This window comes from Harpia harpyja, chromosome 1 (assembly GCF_026419915.1).
Source record: "Harpia harpyja isolate bHarHar1 chromosome 1, bHarHar1 primary haplotype, whole genome shotgun sequence".
Taxonomy (NCBI): Eukaryota; Metazoa; Chordata; class Aves; order Accipitriformes; family Accipitridae; genus Harpia; species Harpia harpyja.
Genome location: NC_068940.1, coordinates 51,815,710 through 51,834,691, shown reverse-complemented (window position 1 = coordinate 51,834,691; position 18,982 = coordinate 51,815,710).

Sequence of the window (18,982 nt, the reverse complement as noted above, 5' to 3'; positions counted from 1 at the left end):
CTTCACGCCGGCGCACACCCTCCCCGGCCCGGGGCCGGACCGCCTTCCCCCGCCCACCCACCCGGCCCCGAGACTGCTCCCGCTCCCGCTCCCGCCGCTCCCCTCGCCCCGCGCTGGCGGCCACCTGCTCTTCATCGCATCACAGCTTCTGCAGTAACCCCGAAACGCAGAGACCTCGCTTACTCTAGCGGACTTCACACGCACCTTTCCACAGGGCAGTCGCTGCTGGCTTTCGTTCCCGACAGCTTGTTGGGATCTCTTTGTCAGGCCTGTGGCGGCCTACAACGGCGACAACTGGGGAACGGCCACCTCGGACATGCAACTGGCTCTCCCTGGTTTCTTCAAAGCCTACGAGGACTGGACGGCAGCCTGGGAAGGCTCCCGAGAGATCAAAGGTTTCAAAGACTTCTACCTTGCCATTGCAGGCGAGCGTAGGAAAGCTGTCCCAAAAGCGCACTTCCGTTTTTCCGTGGGATTGCCTCCCAAAGTCCTGTTCCTCAGTTTGCAGCGTGACATGCCTGTGGTGCCCCCTGCTCGGCCTGGGCCAAGACGAGTTTATTGGATGCACTGAAAACCGCTCGAACTGGGGGTTACTGGGTTTTTTTATGTTGGGGTTTTGTTTTGGTTTGTTGGTTTGGGTTTTTTTTGATCCCCGTACCATAAACGAGGGCTGTCAGAAAATCAGAGAGTTCTGACGTTAACATGGAAATGTAACCGTGTGTCAGAATTAACATACATGTGTGAGTAAGAACAACTGCTCCGTCCAGGTAGCCATAGTTGTCCGGACGGGTCCCTTGGCCATCGTTTCCGTATCCCTTTGGCCACCTTTGAGGCTCAGCGGTTAGCCTGCCTTGGTTTGTCTCTGCCTGGCGATCTGCACCTCCTCTCTCATAAATATGACAACTTTCTCTTGCCTGTTTCTCATCTTTCCGACAGTAGAGTTTCACTAGCAGACGAGATGCCTTTCCGAAGCAACTCCTGTTAGGGTAGACACTGGCAGCCACTTCCTCTCCACGCGAACACACGCGACGACACGGATCCATTTCGTACACCTGTGCACCAAAAGATGTGGTTTGTGCCAAGAAGCCGTGGTGGCCAGGCTGTCAGGCCCACAGGGTTGTTAAGCATCGCAACGTGTATAGCTCTACCAAGGCGAGTTTCTAGAAGGGAAACGGTGGTCAAAAAACTCAGGCCAGCGCTCGCGCCCAAGTGAAGACGAGGCATCGGTGGAATTCCGGGACTTAGCTAGTAGGGAACAAACCCAAAGAGCATCCCGGGCCATTTAGAGAAAAATAGGGACAATATTAGCGCAAAGGTCAAGATAAGGGCCCGGAGCCCTCAAAACAAGAAAATCCCCTTTGCACGCCGTAACCCCAGGAGGCAGGGCAGCAGTACCTCTCTCTGTCTGTCTTCCGACCCAAGGTTTACACCGCACGCTCCAGCCGGCCCCGGTCCGGGGACTTGCCCCAGCTCCTCCGAGGGGACGAAGGGAGCCCCCCAGCCCCTGCCCCCCGCCGCCTTGGCTGGGCAGAAAGGCCTCGCACACCTCCACCCGCCCCAAGGAGGTGGAAGACGCATCTCCCAGGCTGCAGGCCGGCACCCGAGGCGCCGACGCCGCAGAGCGCGACGCTGGCGGGACAGGACCCAAAGGCGGGGGCAGAGGGGATGGCCCTCCGCCCATTTCCAGCCCTGCGGCCCATTGCCCCATCGTGCGCCAGGAGGCTGGAAAAGGAGGACGAGGAAATCCCGGGCAAGAGAGGAGGGGGGAAGCCGCCCCCACCCCTCCCCGGGGAGGGGCAGAGGGAAAAGAAAAAGGAGTGTCTGAGGCGGTCTCCCTTCCCAGGGGGAACCAAGGCCGCCCCTGCTTAGGTCTTACAGCGGACACCCCAGGGGTGGTGTGGCGCCACACTGGCCCCCGCCGGCACCGGCCTCAGCGCCGCTCTTGGTCCCCCCGCCCCGGCCCGGCCCCGCTTTCCCCCACCACCCGCTTTCCTTCACGCCGGCGCACACCCTCCCCGGCCCGGGGCCGGACCGCCTTCCCCCGCCCACCCACCCGGCCCCGAGACTGCTCCCGCTCCCGCCGCTCCCCTCGCCCCGCGCTGGCGGCCACCTGCTCTTCATCGCATCACAGCTTCTGCAGTAACCCCGAAACGCAGAGACCTCGCTTACTCTAGCGGACTTCACACGCACCTTTCCACAGGGCAGTCGCTGCTGGCTTTCGTTCCCGACAGCTTGTTGGGATCTCTTTGTCAGGCCTGTGGCGGCCTACAACGGCGACAACTGGGGAACGGCCACCTCGGACATGCAACTGGCTCTCCCTGGTTTCTTCAAAGCCTACGAGGACTGGACGGCAGCCTGGGAAGGCTCCCGAGAGATCAAAGGTTTCAAAGACTTCTACCTTGCCATTGCAGGCGAGCGTAGGAAAGCTGTCCCAAAAGCGCACTTCCGTTTTTCCGTGGGATTGCCTCCCAAAGTCCTGTTCCTCAGTTTGCAGCGTGACATGCCTGTGGTGCCCCCTGCTCGGCCTGGGCCAAGACGAGTTTATTGGATGCACTGAAAACCGCTCGAACTGGGGGTTACTGGGTTTTTTTATGTTGGGGTTTTGTTTTGGTTTGTTGGTTTGGGTTTTTTTTGATCCCCGTACCATAAACGAGGGCTGTCAGAAAATCAGAGAGTTCTGACGTTAACATGGAAATGTAACCGTGTGTCAGAATTAACATACATGTGTGAGTAAGAACAACTGCTCCGTCCAGGTAGCCATAGTTGTCCGGACGGGTCCCTTGGCCATCGTTTCCGTATCCCTTTGGCCACCTTTGAGGCTCAGCGGTTAGCCTGCCTTGGTTTGTCTCTGCCTGGCGATCTGCACCTCCTCTCTCATAAATATGACAACTTTCTCTTGCCTGTTTCTCATCTTTCCGACAGTAGAGTTTCACTAGCAGACGAGATGCCTTTCCGAAGCAACTCCTGTTAGGGTAGACACTGGCAGCCACTTCCTCTCCACGCGAACACACGCGACGACACGGATCCATTTCGTACACCTGTGCACCAAAAGATGTGGTTTGTGCCAAGAAGCCGTGGTGGCCAGGCTGTCAGGCCCACAGGGTTGTTAAGCATCGCAACGTGTATAGCTCTACCAAGGCGAGTTTCTAGAAGGGAAACGGTGGTCAAAAAACTCAGGCCAGCGCTCGCGCCCAAGTGAAGACGAGGCATCGGTGGAATTCCGGGACTTAGCTAGTAGGGAACAAACCCAAAGAGCATCCCGGGCCATTTAGAGAAAAATAGGGACAATATTAGCGCAAAGGTCAAGATAAGGGCCCGGAGCCCTCAAAACAAGAAAATCCCCTTTGCACGCCGTAACCCCAGGAGGCAGGGCAGCAGTACCTCTCTCTGTCTGTCTTCCGACCCAAGGTTTACACCGCACGCTCCAGCCGGCCCCGGTCCGGGGACTTGCCCCAGCTCCTCCGAGGGGACGAAGGGAGCCCCCCAGCCCCTGCCCCCCGCCGCCTTGGCTGGGCAGAAAGGCCTCGCACACCTCCACCCGCCCCAAGGAGGTGGAAGACGCATCTCCCAGGCTGCAGGCCGGCACCCGAGGCGCCGACGCCGCAGAGCGCGACGCTGGCGGGACAGGACCCAAAGGCGGGGGCAGAGGGGATGGCCCTCCGCCCATTTCCAGCCCTGCGGCCCATTGCCCCATCGTGCGCCAGGAGGCTGGAAAAGGAGGACGAGGAAATCCCGGGCAAGAGAGGAGGGGGGAAGCCGCCCCCACCCCTCCCCGGGGAGGGGCAGAGGGAAAAGAAAAAGGAGTGTCTGAGGCGGTCTCCCTTCCCAGGGGGAACCAGGGCCGCCCCTGCTTAGGTCTTACAGCGGACACCCCAGGGGTGGTGTGGCGCCACACTGGCCCCCGCCGGCACCGGCCTCAGCGCCGCTCTTGGTCCCCCCGCCCCGGCCCGGCCCCGCTTTCCCCACCACCCGCTTTCCTTCACGCCGGCGCACACCCTCCCCGGCCCGGGGCCGGACCGCCTTCCCCCGCCCACCCACCCGGCCCCGAGACTGCTCCCGCTCCCGCCGCTCCCCTCGCCCCGCGCTGGCGGCCACCTGCTCTTCATCGCATCACAGCTTCTGCAGTAACCCCGAAACGCAGAGACCTCGCTTACTCTAGCGGACTTCACACGCACCTTTCCACAGGGCAGTCGCTGCTGGCTTTCGTTCCCGACAGCTTGTTGGGATCTCTTTGTCAGGCCTGTGGCGGCCTACAACGGCGACAACTGGGGAACGGCCACCTCGGACATGCAACTGGCTCTCCCTGGTTTCTTCAAAGCCTACGAGGACTGGACGGCAGCCTGGGAAGGCTCCCGAGAGATCAAAGGTTTCAAAGACTTCTACCTTGCCATTGCAGGCGAGCGTAGGAAAGCTGTCCCAAAAGCGCACTTCCGTTTTTCCGTGGGATTGCCTCCCAAAGTCCTGTTCCTCAGTTTGCAGCGTGACATGCCTGTGGTGCCCCCTGCTCGGCCTGGGCCAAGACGAGTTTATTGGATGCACTGAAAACCGCTCGAACTGGGGGTTACTGGGTTTTTTTATGTTGGGGTTTTGTTTTGGTTTGTTGGTTTGGGTTTTTTTTGATCCCCGTACCATAAACGAGGGCTGTCAGAAAATCAGAGAGTTCTGACGTTAACATGGAAATGTAACCGTGTGTCAGAATTAACATACATGTGTGAGTAAGAACAACTGCTCCGTCCAGGTAGCCATAGTTGTCCGGACGGGTCCCTTGGCCATCGTTTCCGTATCCCTTTGGCCACCTTTGAGGCTCAGCGGTTAGCCTGCCTTGGTTTGTCTCTGCCTGGCGATCTGCACCTCCTCTCTCATAAATATGACAACTTTCTCTTGCCTGTTTCTCATCTTTCCGACAGTAGAGTTTCACTAGCAGACGAGATGCCTTTCCGAAGCAACTCCTGTTAGGGTAGACACTGGCAGCCACTTCCTCTCCACGCGAACACACGCGACGACACGGATCCATTTCGTACACCTGTGCACCAAAAGATGTGGTTTGTGCCAAGAAGCCGTGGTGGCCAGGCTGTCAGGCCCACAGGGTTGTTAAGCATCGCAACGTGTATAGCTCTACCAAGGCGAGTTTCTAGAAGGGAAACGGTGGTCAAAAAACTCAGGCCAGCGCTCGCGCCCAAGTGAAGACGAGGCATCGGTGGAATTCCGGGACTTAGCTAGTAGGGAACAAACCCAAAGAGCATCCCGGGCCATTTAGAGAAAAATAGGGACAATATTAGCGCAAAGGTCAAGATAAGGGCCCGGAGCCCTCAAAACAAGAAAATCCCCTTTGCACGCCGTAACCCCAGGAGGCAGGGCAGCAGTACCTCTCTCTGTCTGTCTTCCGACCCAAGGTTTACACCGCACGCTCCAGCCGGCCCCGGTCCGGGGACTTGCCCCAGCTCCTCCGAGGGGACGAAGGGAGCCCCCCAGCCCCTGCCCCCCGCCGCCTTGGCTGGGCAGAAAGGCCTCGCACACCTCCACCCGCCCCAAGGAGGTGGAAGACGCATCTCCCAGGCTGCAGGCCGGCACCCGAGGCGCCGACGCCGCAGAGCGCGACGCTGGCGGGACAGGACCCAAAGGCGGGGGCAGAGGGGATGGCCCTCCGCCCATTTCCAGCCCTGCGGCCCATTGCCCCATCGTGCGCCAGGAGGCTGGAAAAGGAGGACGAGGAAATCCCGGGCAAGAGAGGAGGGGGGAAGCCGCCCCCACCCCTCCCCGGGGAGGGGCAGAGGGAAAAGAAAAAGGAGTGTCTGAGGCGGTCTCCCTTCCCAGGGGGAACCAAGGCCGCCCCTGCTTAGGTCTTACAGCGGACACCCCAGGGGTGGTGTGGCGCCACACTGGCCCCCGCCGGCACCGGCCTCAGCGCCGCTCTTGGTCCCCCCGCCCCGGCCCGGCCCCGCTTTCCCCACCACCCCGCTTTCCTTCACGCCGGCGCACACCCTCCCCGGCCCGGGGCCGGACCGCCTTCCCCCGCCCACCCACCCGGCCCCGAGACTGCTCCCGCTCCCGCCGCTCCCCTCGCCCCGCGCTGGCGGCCACCTGCTCTTCATCGCATCACAGCTTCTGCAGTAACCCCGAAACGCAGAGACCTCGCTTACTCTAGCGGACTTCACACGCACCTTTCCACAGGGCAGTCGCTGCTGGCTTTCGTTCCCGACAGCTTGTTGGGATCTCTTTGTCAGGCCTGTGGCGGCCTACAACGGCGACAACTGGGGAACGGCCACCTCGGACATGCAACTGGCTCTCCCTGGTTTCTTCAAAGCCTACGAGGACTGGACGGCAGCCTGGGAAGGCTCCCGAGAGATCAAAGGTTTCAAAGACTTCTACCTTGCCATTGCAGGCGAGCGTAGGAAAGCTGTCCCAAAAGCGCACTTCCGTTTTTCCGTGGGATTGCCTCCCAAAGTCCTGTTCCTCAGTTTGCAGCGTGACATGCCTGTGGTGCCCCCTGCTCGGCCTGGGCCAAGACGAGTTTATTGGATGCACTGAAAACCGCTCGAACTGGGGGTTACTGGGTTTTTTTATGTTGGGGTTTTGTTTTGGTTTGTTGGTTTGGGTTTTTTTTGATCCCCGTACCATAAACGAGGGCTGTCAGAAAATCAGAGAGTTCTGACGTTAACATGGAAATGTAACCGTGTGTCAGAATTAACATACATGTGTGAGTAAGAACAACTGCTCCGTCCAGGTAGCCATAGTTGTCCGGACGGGTCCCTTGGCCATCGTTTCCGTATCCCTTTGGCCACCTTTGAGGCTCAGCGGTTAGCCTGCCTTGGTTTGTCTCTGCCTGGCGATCTGCACCTCCTCTCTCATAAATATGACAACTTTCTCTTGCCTGTTTCTCATCTTTCCGACAGTAGAGTTTCACTAGCAGACGAGATGCCTTTCCGAAGCAACTCCTGTTAGGGTAGACACTGGCAGCCACTTCCTCTCCACGCGAACACACGCGACGACACGGATCCATTTCGTACACCTGTGCACCAAAAGATGTGGTTTGTGCCAAGAAGCCGTGGTGGCCAGGCTGTCAGGCCCACAGGGTTGTTAAGCATCGCAACGTGTATAGCTCTACCAAGGCGAGTTTCTAGAAGGGAAACGGTGGTCAAAAAACTCAGGCCAGCGCTCGCGCCCAAGTGAAGACGAGGCATCGGTGGAATTCCGGGACTTAGCTAGTAGGGAACAAACCCAAAGAGCATCCCGGGCCATTTAGAGAAAAATAGGGACAATATTAGCGCAAAGGTCAAGATAAGGGCCCGGAGCCCTCAAAACAAGAAAATCCCCTTTGCACGCCGTAACCCCAGGAGGCAGGGCAGCAGTACCTCTCTCTGTCTGTCTTCCGACCCAAGGTTTACACCGCACGCTCCAGCCGGCCCCGGTCCGGGGACTTGCCCCAGCTCCTCCGAGGGGACGAAGGGAGCCCCCCAGCCCCTGCCCCCCGCCGCCTTGGCTGGGCAGAAAGGCCTCGCACACCTCCACCCGCCCCAAGGAGGTGGAAGACGCATCTCCCAGGCTGCAGGCCGGCACCCGAGGCGCCGACGCCGCAGAGCGCGACGCTGGCGGGACAGGACCCAAAGGCGGGGGCAGAGGGGATGGCCCTCCGCCCATTTCCAGCCCTGCGGCCCATTGCCCCATCGTGCGCCAGGAGGCTGGAAAAGGAGGACGAGGAAATCCCGGGCAAGAGAGGAGGGGGGAAGCCGCCCCCACCCCTCCCCGGGGAGGGGCAGAGGGAAAAGAAAAAGGAGTGTCTGAGGCGGTCTCCCTTCCCAGGGGGAACCAGGGCCGCCCCTGCTTAGGTCTTACAGCGGACACCCCAGGGGTGGTGTGGCGCCACACTGGCCCCCGCCGGCACCGGCCTCAGCGCCGCTCTTGGTCCCCCCGCCCCGGCCCGGCCCCGCTTTCCCCACCACCCGCTTTCCTTCACGCCGGCGCACACCCTCCCCGGCCCGGGGCCGGACCGCCTTCCCCCCGCCCACCCACCCGGCCCCGAGACTGCTCCCGCTCCCGCCGCTCCCCTCGCCCCGCGCTGGCGGCCACCTGCTCTTCATCGCATCACAGCTTCTGCAGTAACCCCGAAACGCAGAGACCTCGCTTACTCTAGCGGACTTCACACGCACCTTTCCACAGGGCAGTCGCTGCTGGCTTTCGTTCCCGACAGCTTGTTGGGATCTCTTTGTCAGGCCTGTGGCGGCCTACAACGGCGACAACTGGGGAACGGCCACCTCGGACATGCAACTGGCTCTCCCTGGTTTCTTCAAAGCCTACGAGGACTGGACGGCAGCCTGGGAAGGCTCCCGAGAGATCAAAGGTTTCAAAGACTTCTACCTTGCCATTGCAGGCGAGCGTAGGAAAGCTGTCCCAAAAGCGCACTTCCGTTTTTCCGTGGGATTGCCTCCCAAAGTCCTGTTCCTCAGTTTGCAGCGTGACATGCCTGTGGTGCCCCCTGCTCGGCCTGGGCCAAGACGAGTTTATTGGATGCACTGAAAACCGCTCGAACTGGGGGTTACTGGGTTTTTTTATGTTGGGGTTTTGTTTTGGTTTGTTGGTTTGGGTTTTTTTTGATCCCCGTACCATAAACGAGGGCTGTCAGAAAATCAGAGAGTTCTGACGTTAACATGGAAATGTAACCGTGTGTCAGAATTAACATACATGTGTGAGTAAGAACAACTGCTCCGTCCAGGTAGCCATAGTTGTCCGGACGGGTCCCTTGGCCATCGTTTCCGTATCCCTTTGGCCACCTTTGAGGCTCAGCGGTTAGCCTGCCTTGGTTTGTCTCTGCCTGGCGATCTGCACCTCCTCTCTCATAAATATGACAACTTTCTCTTGCCTGTTTCTCATCTTTCCGACAGTAGAGTTTCACTAGCAGACGAGATGCCTTTCCGAAGCAACTCCTGTTAGGGTAGACACTGGCAGCCACTTCCTCTCCACGCGAACACACGCGACGACACGGATCCATTTCGTACACCTGTGCACCAAAAGATGTGGTTTGTGCCAAGAAGCCGTGGTGGCCAGGCTGTCAGGCCCACAGGGTTGTTAAGCATCGCAACGTGTATAGCTCTACCAAGGCGAGTTTCTAGAAGGGAAACGGTGGTCAAAAAACTCAGGCCAGCGCTCGCGCCCAAGTGAAGACGAGGCATCGGTGGAATTCCGGGACTTAGCTAGTAGGGAACAAACCCAAAGAGCATCCCGGGCCATTTAGAGAAAAATAGGGACAATATTAGCGCAAAGGTCAAGATAAGGGCCCGGAGCCCTCAAAACAAGAAAATCCCCTTTGCACGCCGTAACCCCAGGAGGCAGGGCAGCAGTACCTCTCTCTGTCTGTCTTCCGACCCAAGGTTTACACCGCACGCTCCAGCCGGCCCCGGTCCGGGGACTTGCCCCAGCTCCTCCGAGGGGACGAAGGGAGCCCCCCAGCCCCTGCCCCCCGCCGCCTTGGCTGGGCAGAAAGGCCTCGCACACCTCCACCCGCCCCAAGGAGGTGGAAGACGCATCTCCCAGGCTGCAGGCCGGCACCCGAGGCGCCGACGCCGCAGAGCGCGACGCTGGCGGGACAGGACCCAAAGGCGGGGGCAGAGGGGATGGCCCTCCGCCCATTTCCAGCCCTGCGGCCCATTGCCCCATCGTGCGCCAGGAGGCTGGAAAAGGAGGACGAGGAAATCCCGGGCAAGAGAGGAGGGGGGAAGCCGCCCCCACCCCTCCCCGGGGAGGGGCAGAGGGAAAAGAAAAAGGAGTGTCTGAGGCGGTCTCCCTTCCCAGGGGGAACCAAGGCCGCCCCTGCTTAGGTCTTACAGCGGACACCCCAGGGGTGGTGTGGCGCCACACTGGCCCCCGCCGGCACCGGCCTCAGCGCCGCTCTTGGTCCCCCCGCCCCGGCCCGGCCCCGCTTTCCCCCACCACCCGCTTTCCTTCACGCCGGCGCACACCCTCCCCGGCCCGGGGCCGGACCGCCTTCCCCCGCCCACCCACCCGGCCCCGAGACTGCTCCCGCTCCCGCTCCCGCCGCTCCCCTCGCCCCGCGCTGGCGGCCACCTGCTCTTCATCGCATCACAGCTTCTGCAGTAACCCCGAAACGCAGAGACCTCGCTTACTCTAGCGGACTTCACACGCACCTTTCCACAGGGCAGTCGCTGCTGGCTTTCGTTCCCGACAGCTTGTTGGGATCTCTTTGTCAGGCCTGTGGCGGCCTACAACGGCGACAACTGGGGAACGGCCACCTCGGACATGCAACTGGCTCTCCCTGGTTTCTTCAAAGCCTACGAGGACTGGACGGCAGCCTGGGAAGGCTCCCGAGAGATCAAAGGTTTCAAAGACTTCTACCTTGCCATTGCAGGCGAGCGTAGGAAAGCTGTCCCAAAAGCGCACTTCCGTTTTTCCGTGGGATTGCCTCCCAAAGTCCTGTTCCTCAGTTTGCAGCGTGACATGCCTGTGGTGCCCCCTGCTCGGCCTGGGCCAAGACGAGTTTATTGGATGCACTGAAAACCGCTCGAACTGGGGGTTACTGGGTTTTTTTATGTTGGGGTTTTGTTTTGGTTTGTTGGTTTGGGTTTTTTTTGATCCCCGTACCATAAACGAGGGCTGTCAGAAAATCAGAGAGTTCTGACGTTAACATGGAAATGTAACCGTGTGTCAGAATTAACATACATGTGTGAGTAAGAACAACTGCTCCGTCCAGGTAGCCATAGTTGTCCGGACGGGTCCCTTGGCCATCGTTTCCGTATCCCTTTGGCCACCTTTGAGGCTCAGCGGTTAGCCTGCCTTGGTTTGTCTCTGCCTGGCGATCTGCACCTCCTCTCTCATAAATATGACAACTTTCTCTTGCCTGTTTCTCATCTTTCCGACAGTAGAGTTTCACTAGCAGACGAGATGCCTTTCCGAAGCAACTCCTGTTAGGGTAGACACTGGCAGCCACTTCCTCTCCACGCGAACACACGCGACGACACGGATCCATTTCGTACACCTGTGCACCAAAAGATGTGGTTTGTGCCAAGAAGCCGTGGTGGCCAGGCTGTCAGGCCCACAGGGTTGTTAAGCATCGCAACGTGTATAGCTCTACCAAGGCGAGTTTCTAGAAGGGAAACGGTGGTCAAAAAACTCAGGCCAGCGCTCGCGCCCAAGTGAAGACGAGGCATCGGTGGAATTCCGGGACTTAGCTAGTAGGGAACAAACCCAAAGAGCATCCCGGGCCATTTAGAGAAAAATAGGGACAATATTAGCGCAAAGGTCAAGATAAGGGCCCGGAGCCCTCAAAACAAGAAAATCCCCTTTGCACGCCGTAACCCCAGGAGGCAGGGCAGCAGTACCTCTCTCTGTCTGTCTTCCGACCCAAGGTTTACACCGCACGCTCCAGCCGGCCCCGGTCCGGGGACTTGCCCCAGCTCCTCCGAGGGGACGAAGGGAGCCCCCCAGCCCCTGCCCCCCGCCGCCTTGGCTGGGCAGAAAGGCCTCGCACACCTCCACCCGCCCCAAGGAGGTGGAAGACGCATCTCCCAGGCTGCAGGCCGGCACCCGAGGCGCCGACGCCGCAGAGCGCGACACTGGCGGGACAGGACCCAAAGGCGGGGGCAGAGGGGATGGCCCTCCGCCCATTTCCAGCCCTGCGGCCCATTGCCCCATCGTGCGCCAGGAGGCTGGAAAAGGAGGACGAGGAAATCCCGGGCAAGAGAGGAGGGGGGAAGCCGCCCCCACCCCTCCCCGGGGAGGGGCAGAGGGAAAAGAAAAAGGAGTGTCTGAGGCGGTCTCCCTTCCCAGGGGGAACCAGGGCCGCCCCTGCTTAGGTCTTACAGCGGACACCCCAGGGGTGGTGTGGCGCCACACTGGCCCCCGCCGGCACCGGCCTCAGCGCCGCTCTTGGTCCCCCCCGCCCCGGCCCGGCCCCGCTTTCCCCCACCACCCCGCTTTCCTTCACGCCGGCGCACACCCTCCCCGGCCCGGGGCCGGACCGCCTTCCCCCGCCCACCCACCCGGCCCCGAGACTGCTCCCGCTCCCGCTCCCGCCGCTCCCCTCGCCCCGCGCTGGCGGCCACCTGCTCTTCATCGCATCACAGCTTCTGCAGTAACCCCGAAACGCAGAGACCTCGCTTACTCTAGCGGACTTCACACGCACCTTTCCACAGGGCAGTCGCTGCTGGCTTTCGTTCCCGACAGCTTGTTGGGATCTCTTTGTCAGGCCTGTGGCGGCCTACAACGGCGACAACTGGGGAACGGCCACCTCGGACATGCAACTGGCTCTCCCTGGTTTCTTCAAAGCCTACGAGGACTGGACGGCAGCCTGGGAAGGCTCCCGAGAGATCAAAGGTTTCAAAGACTTCTACCTTGCCATTGCAGGCGAGCGTAGGAAAGCTGTCCCAAAAGCGCACTTCCGTTTTTCCGTGGGATTGCCTCCCAAAGTCCTGTTCCTCAGTTTGCAGCGTGACATGCCTGTGGTGCCCCCTGCTCGGCCTGGGCCAAGACGAGTTTATTGGATGCACTGAAAACCGCTCGAACTGGGGGTTACTGGGTTTTTTTATGTTGGGGTTTTGTTTTGGTTTGTTGGTTTGGGTTTTTTTTGATCCCCGTACCATAAACGAGGGCTGTCAGAAAATCAGAGAGTTCTGACGTTAACATGGAAATGTAACCGTGTGTCAGAATTAACATACATGTGTGAGTAAGAACAACTGCTCCGTCCAGGTAGCCATAGTTGTCCGGACGGGTCCCTTGGCCATCGTTTCCGTATCCCTTTGGCCACCTTTGAGGCTCAGCGGTTAGCCTGCCTTGGTTTGTCTCTGCCTGGCGATCTGCACCTCCTCTCTCATAAATATGACAACTTTCTCTTGCCTGTTTCTCATCTTTCCGACAGTAGAGTTTCACTAGCAGACGAGATGCCTTTCCGAAGCAACTCCTGTTAGGGTAGACACTGGCAGCCACTTCCTCTCCACGCGAACACACGCGACGACACGGATCCATTTCGTACACCTGTGCACCAAAAGATGTGGTTTGTGCCAAGAAGCCGTGGTGGCCAGGCTGTCAGGCCCACAGGGTTGTTAAGCATCGCAACGTGTATAGCTCTACCAAGGCGAGTTTCTAGAAGGGAAACGGTGGTCAAAAAACTCAGGCCAGCGCTCGCGCCCAAGTGAAGACGAGGCATCGGTGGAATTCCGGGACTTAGCTAGTAGGGAACAAACCCAAAGAGCATCCCGGGCCATTTAGAGAAAAATAGGGACAATATTAGCGCAAAGGTCAAGATAAGGGCCCGGAGCCCTCAAAACAAGAAAATCCCCTTTGCACGCCGTAACCCCAGGAGGCAGGGCAGCAGTACCTCTCTCTGTCTGTCTTCCGACCCAAGGTTTACACCGCACGCTCCAGCCGGCCCCGGTCCGGGGACTTGCCCCAGCTCCTCCGAGGGGACGAAGGGAGCCCCCCAGCCCCTGCCCCCCGCCGCCTTGGCTGGGCAGAAAGGCCTCGCACACCTCCACCCGCCCCAAGGAGGTGGAAGACGCATCTCCCAGGCTGCAGGCCGGCACCCGAGGCGCCGACGCCGCAGAGCGCGACGCTGGCGGGACAGGACCCAAAGGCGGGGGCAGAGGGGATGGCCCTCCGCCCATTTCCAGCCCTGCGGCCCATTGCCCCATCGTGCGCCAGGAGGCTGGAAAAGGAGGACGAGGAAATCCCGGGCAAGAGAGGAGGGGGGAAGCCGCCCCCACCCCTCCCCGGGGAGGGGCAGAGGGAAAAGAAAAAGGAGTGTCTGAGGCGGTCTCCCTTCCCAGGGGGAACCAGGGCCGCCCCTGCTTAGGTCTTACAGCGGACACCCCAGGGGTGGTGTGGCGCCACACTGGCCCCCGCCGGCACCGGCCTCAGCGCCGCTCTTGGTCCCCCCGCCCCGGCCCGGCCCCGCTTTCCCCACCACCCGCTTTCCTTCACGCCGGCGCACACCCTCCCCGGCCCGGGGCCGGACCGCCTTCCCCCGCCCACCCACCCGGCCCCGAGACTGCTCCCGCTCCCGCTCCCGCCGCTCCCCTCGCCCCGCGCTGGCGGCCACCTGCTCTTCATCGCATCACAGCTTCTGCAGTAACCCCGAAACGCAGAGACCTCGCTTACTCTAGCGGACTTCACACGCACCTTTCCACAGGGCAGTCGCTGCTGGCTTTCGTTCCCGACAGCTTGTTGGGATCTCTTTGTCAGGCCTGTGGCGGCCTACAACGGCGACAACTGGGGAACGGCCACCTCGGACATGCAACTGGCTCTCCCTGGTTTCTTCAAAGCCTACGAGGACTGGACGGCAGCCTGGGAAGGCTCCCGAGAGATCAAAGGTTTCAAAGACTTCTACCTTGCCATTGCAGGCGAGCGTAGGAAAGCTGTCCCAAAAGCGCACTTCCGTTTTTCCGTGGGATTGCCTCCCAAAGTCCTGTTCCTCAGTTTGCAGCGTGACATGCCTGTGGTGCCCCCTGCTCGGCCTGGGCCAAGACGAGTTTATTGGATGCACTGAAAACCGCTCGAACTGGGGGTTACTGGGTTTTTTTATGTTGGGGTTTTGTTTTGGTTTGTTGGTTTGGGTTTTTTTTGATCCCCGTACCATAAACGAGGGCTGTCAGAAAATCAGAGAGTTCTGACGTTAACATGGAAATGTAACCGTGTGTCAGAATTAACATACATGTGTGAGTAAGAACAACTGCTCCGTCCAGGTAGCCATAGTTGTCCGGACGGGTCCCTTGGCCATCGTTTCCGTATCCCTTTGGCCACCTTTGAGGCTCAGCGGTTAGCCTGCCTTGGTTTGTCTCTGCCTGGCGATCTGCACCTCCTCTCTCATAAATATGACAACTTTCTCTTGCCTGTTTCTCATCTTTCCGACAGTAGAGTTTCACTAGCAGACGAGATGCCTTTCCGAAGCAACTCCTGTTAGGGTAGACACTGGCAGCCACTTCCTCTCCACGCGAACACACGCGACGACACGGATCCATTTCGTACACCTGTGCACCAAAAGATGTGGTTTGTGCCAAGAAGCCGTGGTGGCCAGGCTGTCAGGCCCACAGGGTTGTTAAGCATCGCAACGTGTATAGCTCTACCAAGGCGAGTTTCTAGAAGGGAAACGGTGGTCAAAAAACTCAGGCCAGCGCTCGCGCCCAAGTGAAGACGAGGCATCGGTGGAATTCCGGGACTTAGCTAGTAGGGAACAAACCCAAAGAGCATCCCGGGCCATTTAGAGAAAAATAGGGACAATATTAGCGCAAAGGTCAAGATAAGGGCCCGGAGCCCTCAAAACAAGAAAATCCCCTTTGCACGCCGTAACCCCAGGAGGCAGGGCAGCAGTACCTCTCTCTGTCTGTCTTCCGACCCAAGGTTTACACCGCACGCTCCAGCCGGCCCCGGTCCGGGGACTTGCCCCAGCTCCTCCGAGGGGACGAAGGGAGCCCCCCAGCCCCTGCCCCCCGCCGCCTTGGCTGGGCAGAAAGGCCTCGCACACCTCCACCCGCCCCAAGGAGGTGGAAGACGCATCTCCCAGGCTGCAGGCCGGCACCCGAGGCGCCGACGCCGCAGAGCGCGACGCTGGCGGGACAGGACCCAAAGGCGGGGGCAGAGGGGATGGCCCTCCGCCCATTTCCAGCCCTGCGGCCCATTGCCCCATCGTGCGCCAGGAGGCTGGAAAAGGAGGACGAGGAAATCCCGGGCAAGAGAGGAGGGGGGAAGCCGCCCCCACCCCTCCCCGGGGAGGGGCAGAGGGAAAAGAAAAAGGAGTGTCTGAGGCGGTCTCCCTTCCCAGGGGGAACCAGGGCCGCCCCTGCTTAGGTCTTACAGCGGACACCCCAGGGGTGGTGTGGCGCCACACTGGCCCCCGCCGGCACCGGCCTCAGCGCCGCTCTTGGTCCCCCCGCCCCGGCCCGGCCCCGCTTTCCCCCACCACCCGCTTTCCTTCACGCCGGCGCACACCCTCCCCGGCCCGGGGCCGGACCGCCTTCCCCCGCCCACCCACCCGGCCCCGAGACTGCTCCCGCTCCCGCTCCCGCCGCTCCCCTCGCCCCGCGCTGGCGGCCACCTGCTCTTCATCGCATCACAGCTTCTGCAGTAACCCCGAAACGCAGAGACCTCGCTTACTCTAGCGGACTTCACACGCACCTTTCCACAGGGCAGTCGCTGCTGGCTTTCGTTCCCGACAGCTTGTTGGGATCTCTTTGTCAGGCCTGTGGCGGCCTACAACGGCGACAACTGGGGAACGGCCACCTCGGACATGCAACTGGCTCTCCCTGGTTTCTTCAAAGCCTACGAGGACTGGACGGCAGCCTGGGAAGGCTCCCGAGAGATCAAAGGTTTCAAAGACTTCTACCTTGCCATTGCAGGCGAGCGTAGGAAAGCTGTCCCAAAAGCGCACTTCCGTTTTTCCGTGGGATTGCCTCCCAAAGTCCTGTTCCTCAGTTTGCAGCGTGACATGCCTGTGGTGCCCCCTGCTCGGCCTGGGCCAAGACGAGTTTATTGGATGCACTGAAAACCGCTCGAACTGGGGGTTACTGGGTTTTTTTATGTTGGGGTTTTGTTTTGGTTTGTTGGTTTGGGTTTTTTTTGATCCCCGTACCATAAACGAGGGCTGTCAGAAAATCAGAGAGTTCTGACGTTAACATGGAAATGTAACCGTGTGTCAGAATTAACATACATGTGTGAGTAAGAACAACTGCTCCGTCCAGGTAGCCATAGTTGTCCGGACGGGTCCCTTGGCCATCGTTTCCGTATCCCTTTGGCCACCTTTGAGGCTCAGCGGTTAGCCTGCCTTGGTTTGTCTCTGCCTGGCGATCTGCACCTCCTCTCTCATAAATATGACAACTTTCTCTTGCCTGTTTCTCATCTTTCCGACAGTAGAGTTTCACTAGCAGACGAGATGCCTTTCCGAAGCAACTCCTGTTAGGGTAGACACTGGCAGCCACTTCCTCTCCACGCGAACACACGCGACGACACGGATCCATTTCGTACACCTGTGCACCAAAAGATGTGGTTTGTGCCAAGAAGCCGTGGTGGCCAGGCTGTCAGGCCCACAGGGTTGTTAAGCATCGCAACGTGTATAGCTCTACCAAGGCGAGTTTCTAGAAGGGAAACGGTGGTCAAAAAACTCAGGCCAGCGCTCGCGCCCAAGTGAAGACGAGGCATCGGTGGAATTCCGGGACTTAGCTAGTAGGGAACAAACCCAAAGAGCATCCCGGGCCATTTAGAGAAAAATAGGGACAATATTAGCGCAAAGGTCAAGATAAGGGCCCGGAGCCCTCAAAACAAGAAAATCCCCTTTGCACGCCGTAACCCCAGGAGGCAGGGCAGCAGTACCTCTCTCTGTCTGTCTTCCGACCCAAGGTTTACACCGCACGCTCCAGCCGGCCCCGGTCCGGGGACTTGCCCCAGCTCCTCCGAGGGGACGAAGGGAGCCCCCCAGCCCCTGCCCCCCGCCGCCTTGGCTGGGCAGAAAGGCCTCGCACACCTCCACCCGCCCCAAGGAGGTGGAAGACGCATCTCCCAGGCTGCAGGCCGGCACCCGAGGCGCCGACGCCGCAGAGCGCGACGCTGGCGGGACAGGACCCAAAGGCGGGGGCAGAGGGGATGGCCCTCCGCCCATTTCCAGCCCTGCGGCCCATTGCCCCATCGTGCGCCAGGAGGCTGGAAAAGGAGGACGAGGAAATCCCGGGCAAGAGAGGAGGGGGGAAGCCGCCCCCACCCCTCCCCGGGGAGGGGCAGAGGGAAAAGAAAAAGGAGTGTCTGAGGCGGTCTCCCTTCCCAGGGGGAACCAGGGCCGCCCCTGCTTAGGTCTTACAGCGGACACCCCAGGGGTGGTGTGGCGCCACACTGGCCCCCGCCGGCACCGGCCTCAGCGCCGCTCTTGGTCCCCCCGCCCCGGCCCGGCCCCGCTTTCCCCACCACCCGCTTTCCTTCACGCCGGCGCACACCCTCCCCGGCCCGGGGCCGGACCGCCTTCCCCCGCCCACCCACCCGGCCCCGAGACTGCTCCCGCTCCCGCTCCCCGCCGCTCCCCTCGCCCCGCGCTGGCGGCCACCTGCTCTTCATCGCATCACAGCTTCTGCAGTAACCCCGAAACGCAGAGACCTCGCTTACTCTAGCGGACTTCACACGCACCTTTCCACAGGGCAGTCGCTGCTGGCTTTCGTTCCCGACAGCTTGTTGGGATCTCTTTGTCAGGCCTGTGGCGGCCTACAACGGCGACAACTGGGGAACGGCCACCTCGGACATGCAACTGGCTCTCCCTGGTTTCTTCAAAGCCTACGAGGACTGGACGGCAGCCTGGGAAGGCTCCCGAGAGATCAAAGGTTTCAAAGACTTCTACCTTGCCATTGCAGGCGAGCGTAGGAAAGCTGTCCCAAAAGCGCACTTCCGTTTTTCCGTGGGATTGCCTCCCAAAGTCCTGTTCCTCAGTTTGCAGCGTGACATGCCTGTGGTGCCCCCTGCTCGGCCTGGGCCAAGACGAGTTTATTGGATGCACTGAAAACCGCTCGAACTGGGGGTTACTGGGTTTTTTTATGTTGGGGTTTTGTTTTGGTTTGTTGGTTTGGGTTTTTTTTGATCCCCGTACCATAAACGAGGGCTGTCAGAAAATCAGAGAGTTCTGACGTTAACATGGAAATGTAACCGTGTGTCAGAATTAACATACATGTGTGAGTAAGAACAACTGCTCCGTCCAGGTAGCCATAGTTGTCCGGACGGGTCCCTTGGCCATCGTTTCCGTATCCCTTTGGCCACCTTTGAGGCTCAGCGGTTAGCCTGCCTTGGTTTGTCTCTGCCTGGCGATCTGCACCTCCTCTCTCATAAATATGACAACTTTCTCTTGCCTGTTTCTCATCTTTCCGACAGTAGAGTTTCACTAGCAGACGAGATGCCTTTCCGAAGCAACTCCTGTTAGGGTAGACACTGGCAGCCACTTCCTCTCCACGCGAACACACGCGACGACACGGATCCATTTCGTACACCTGTGCACCAAAAGATGTGGTTTGTG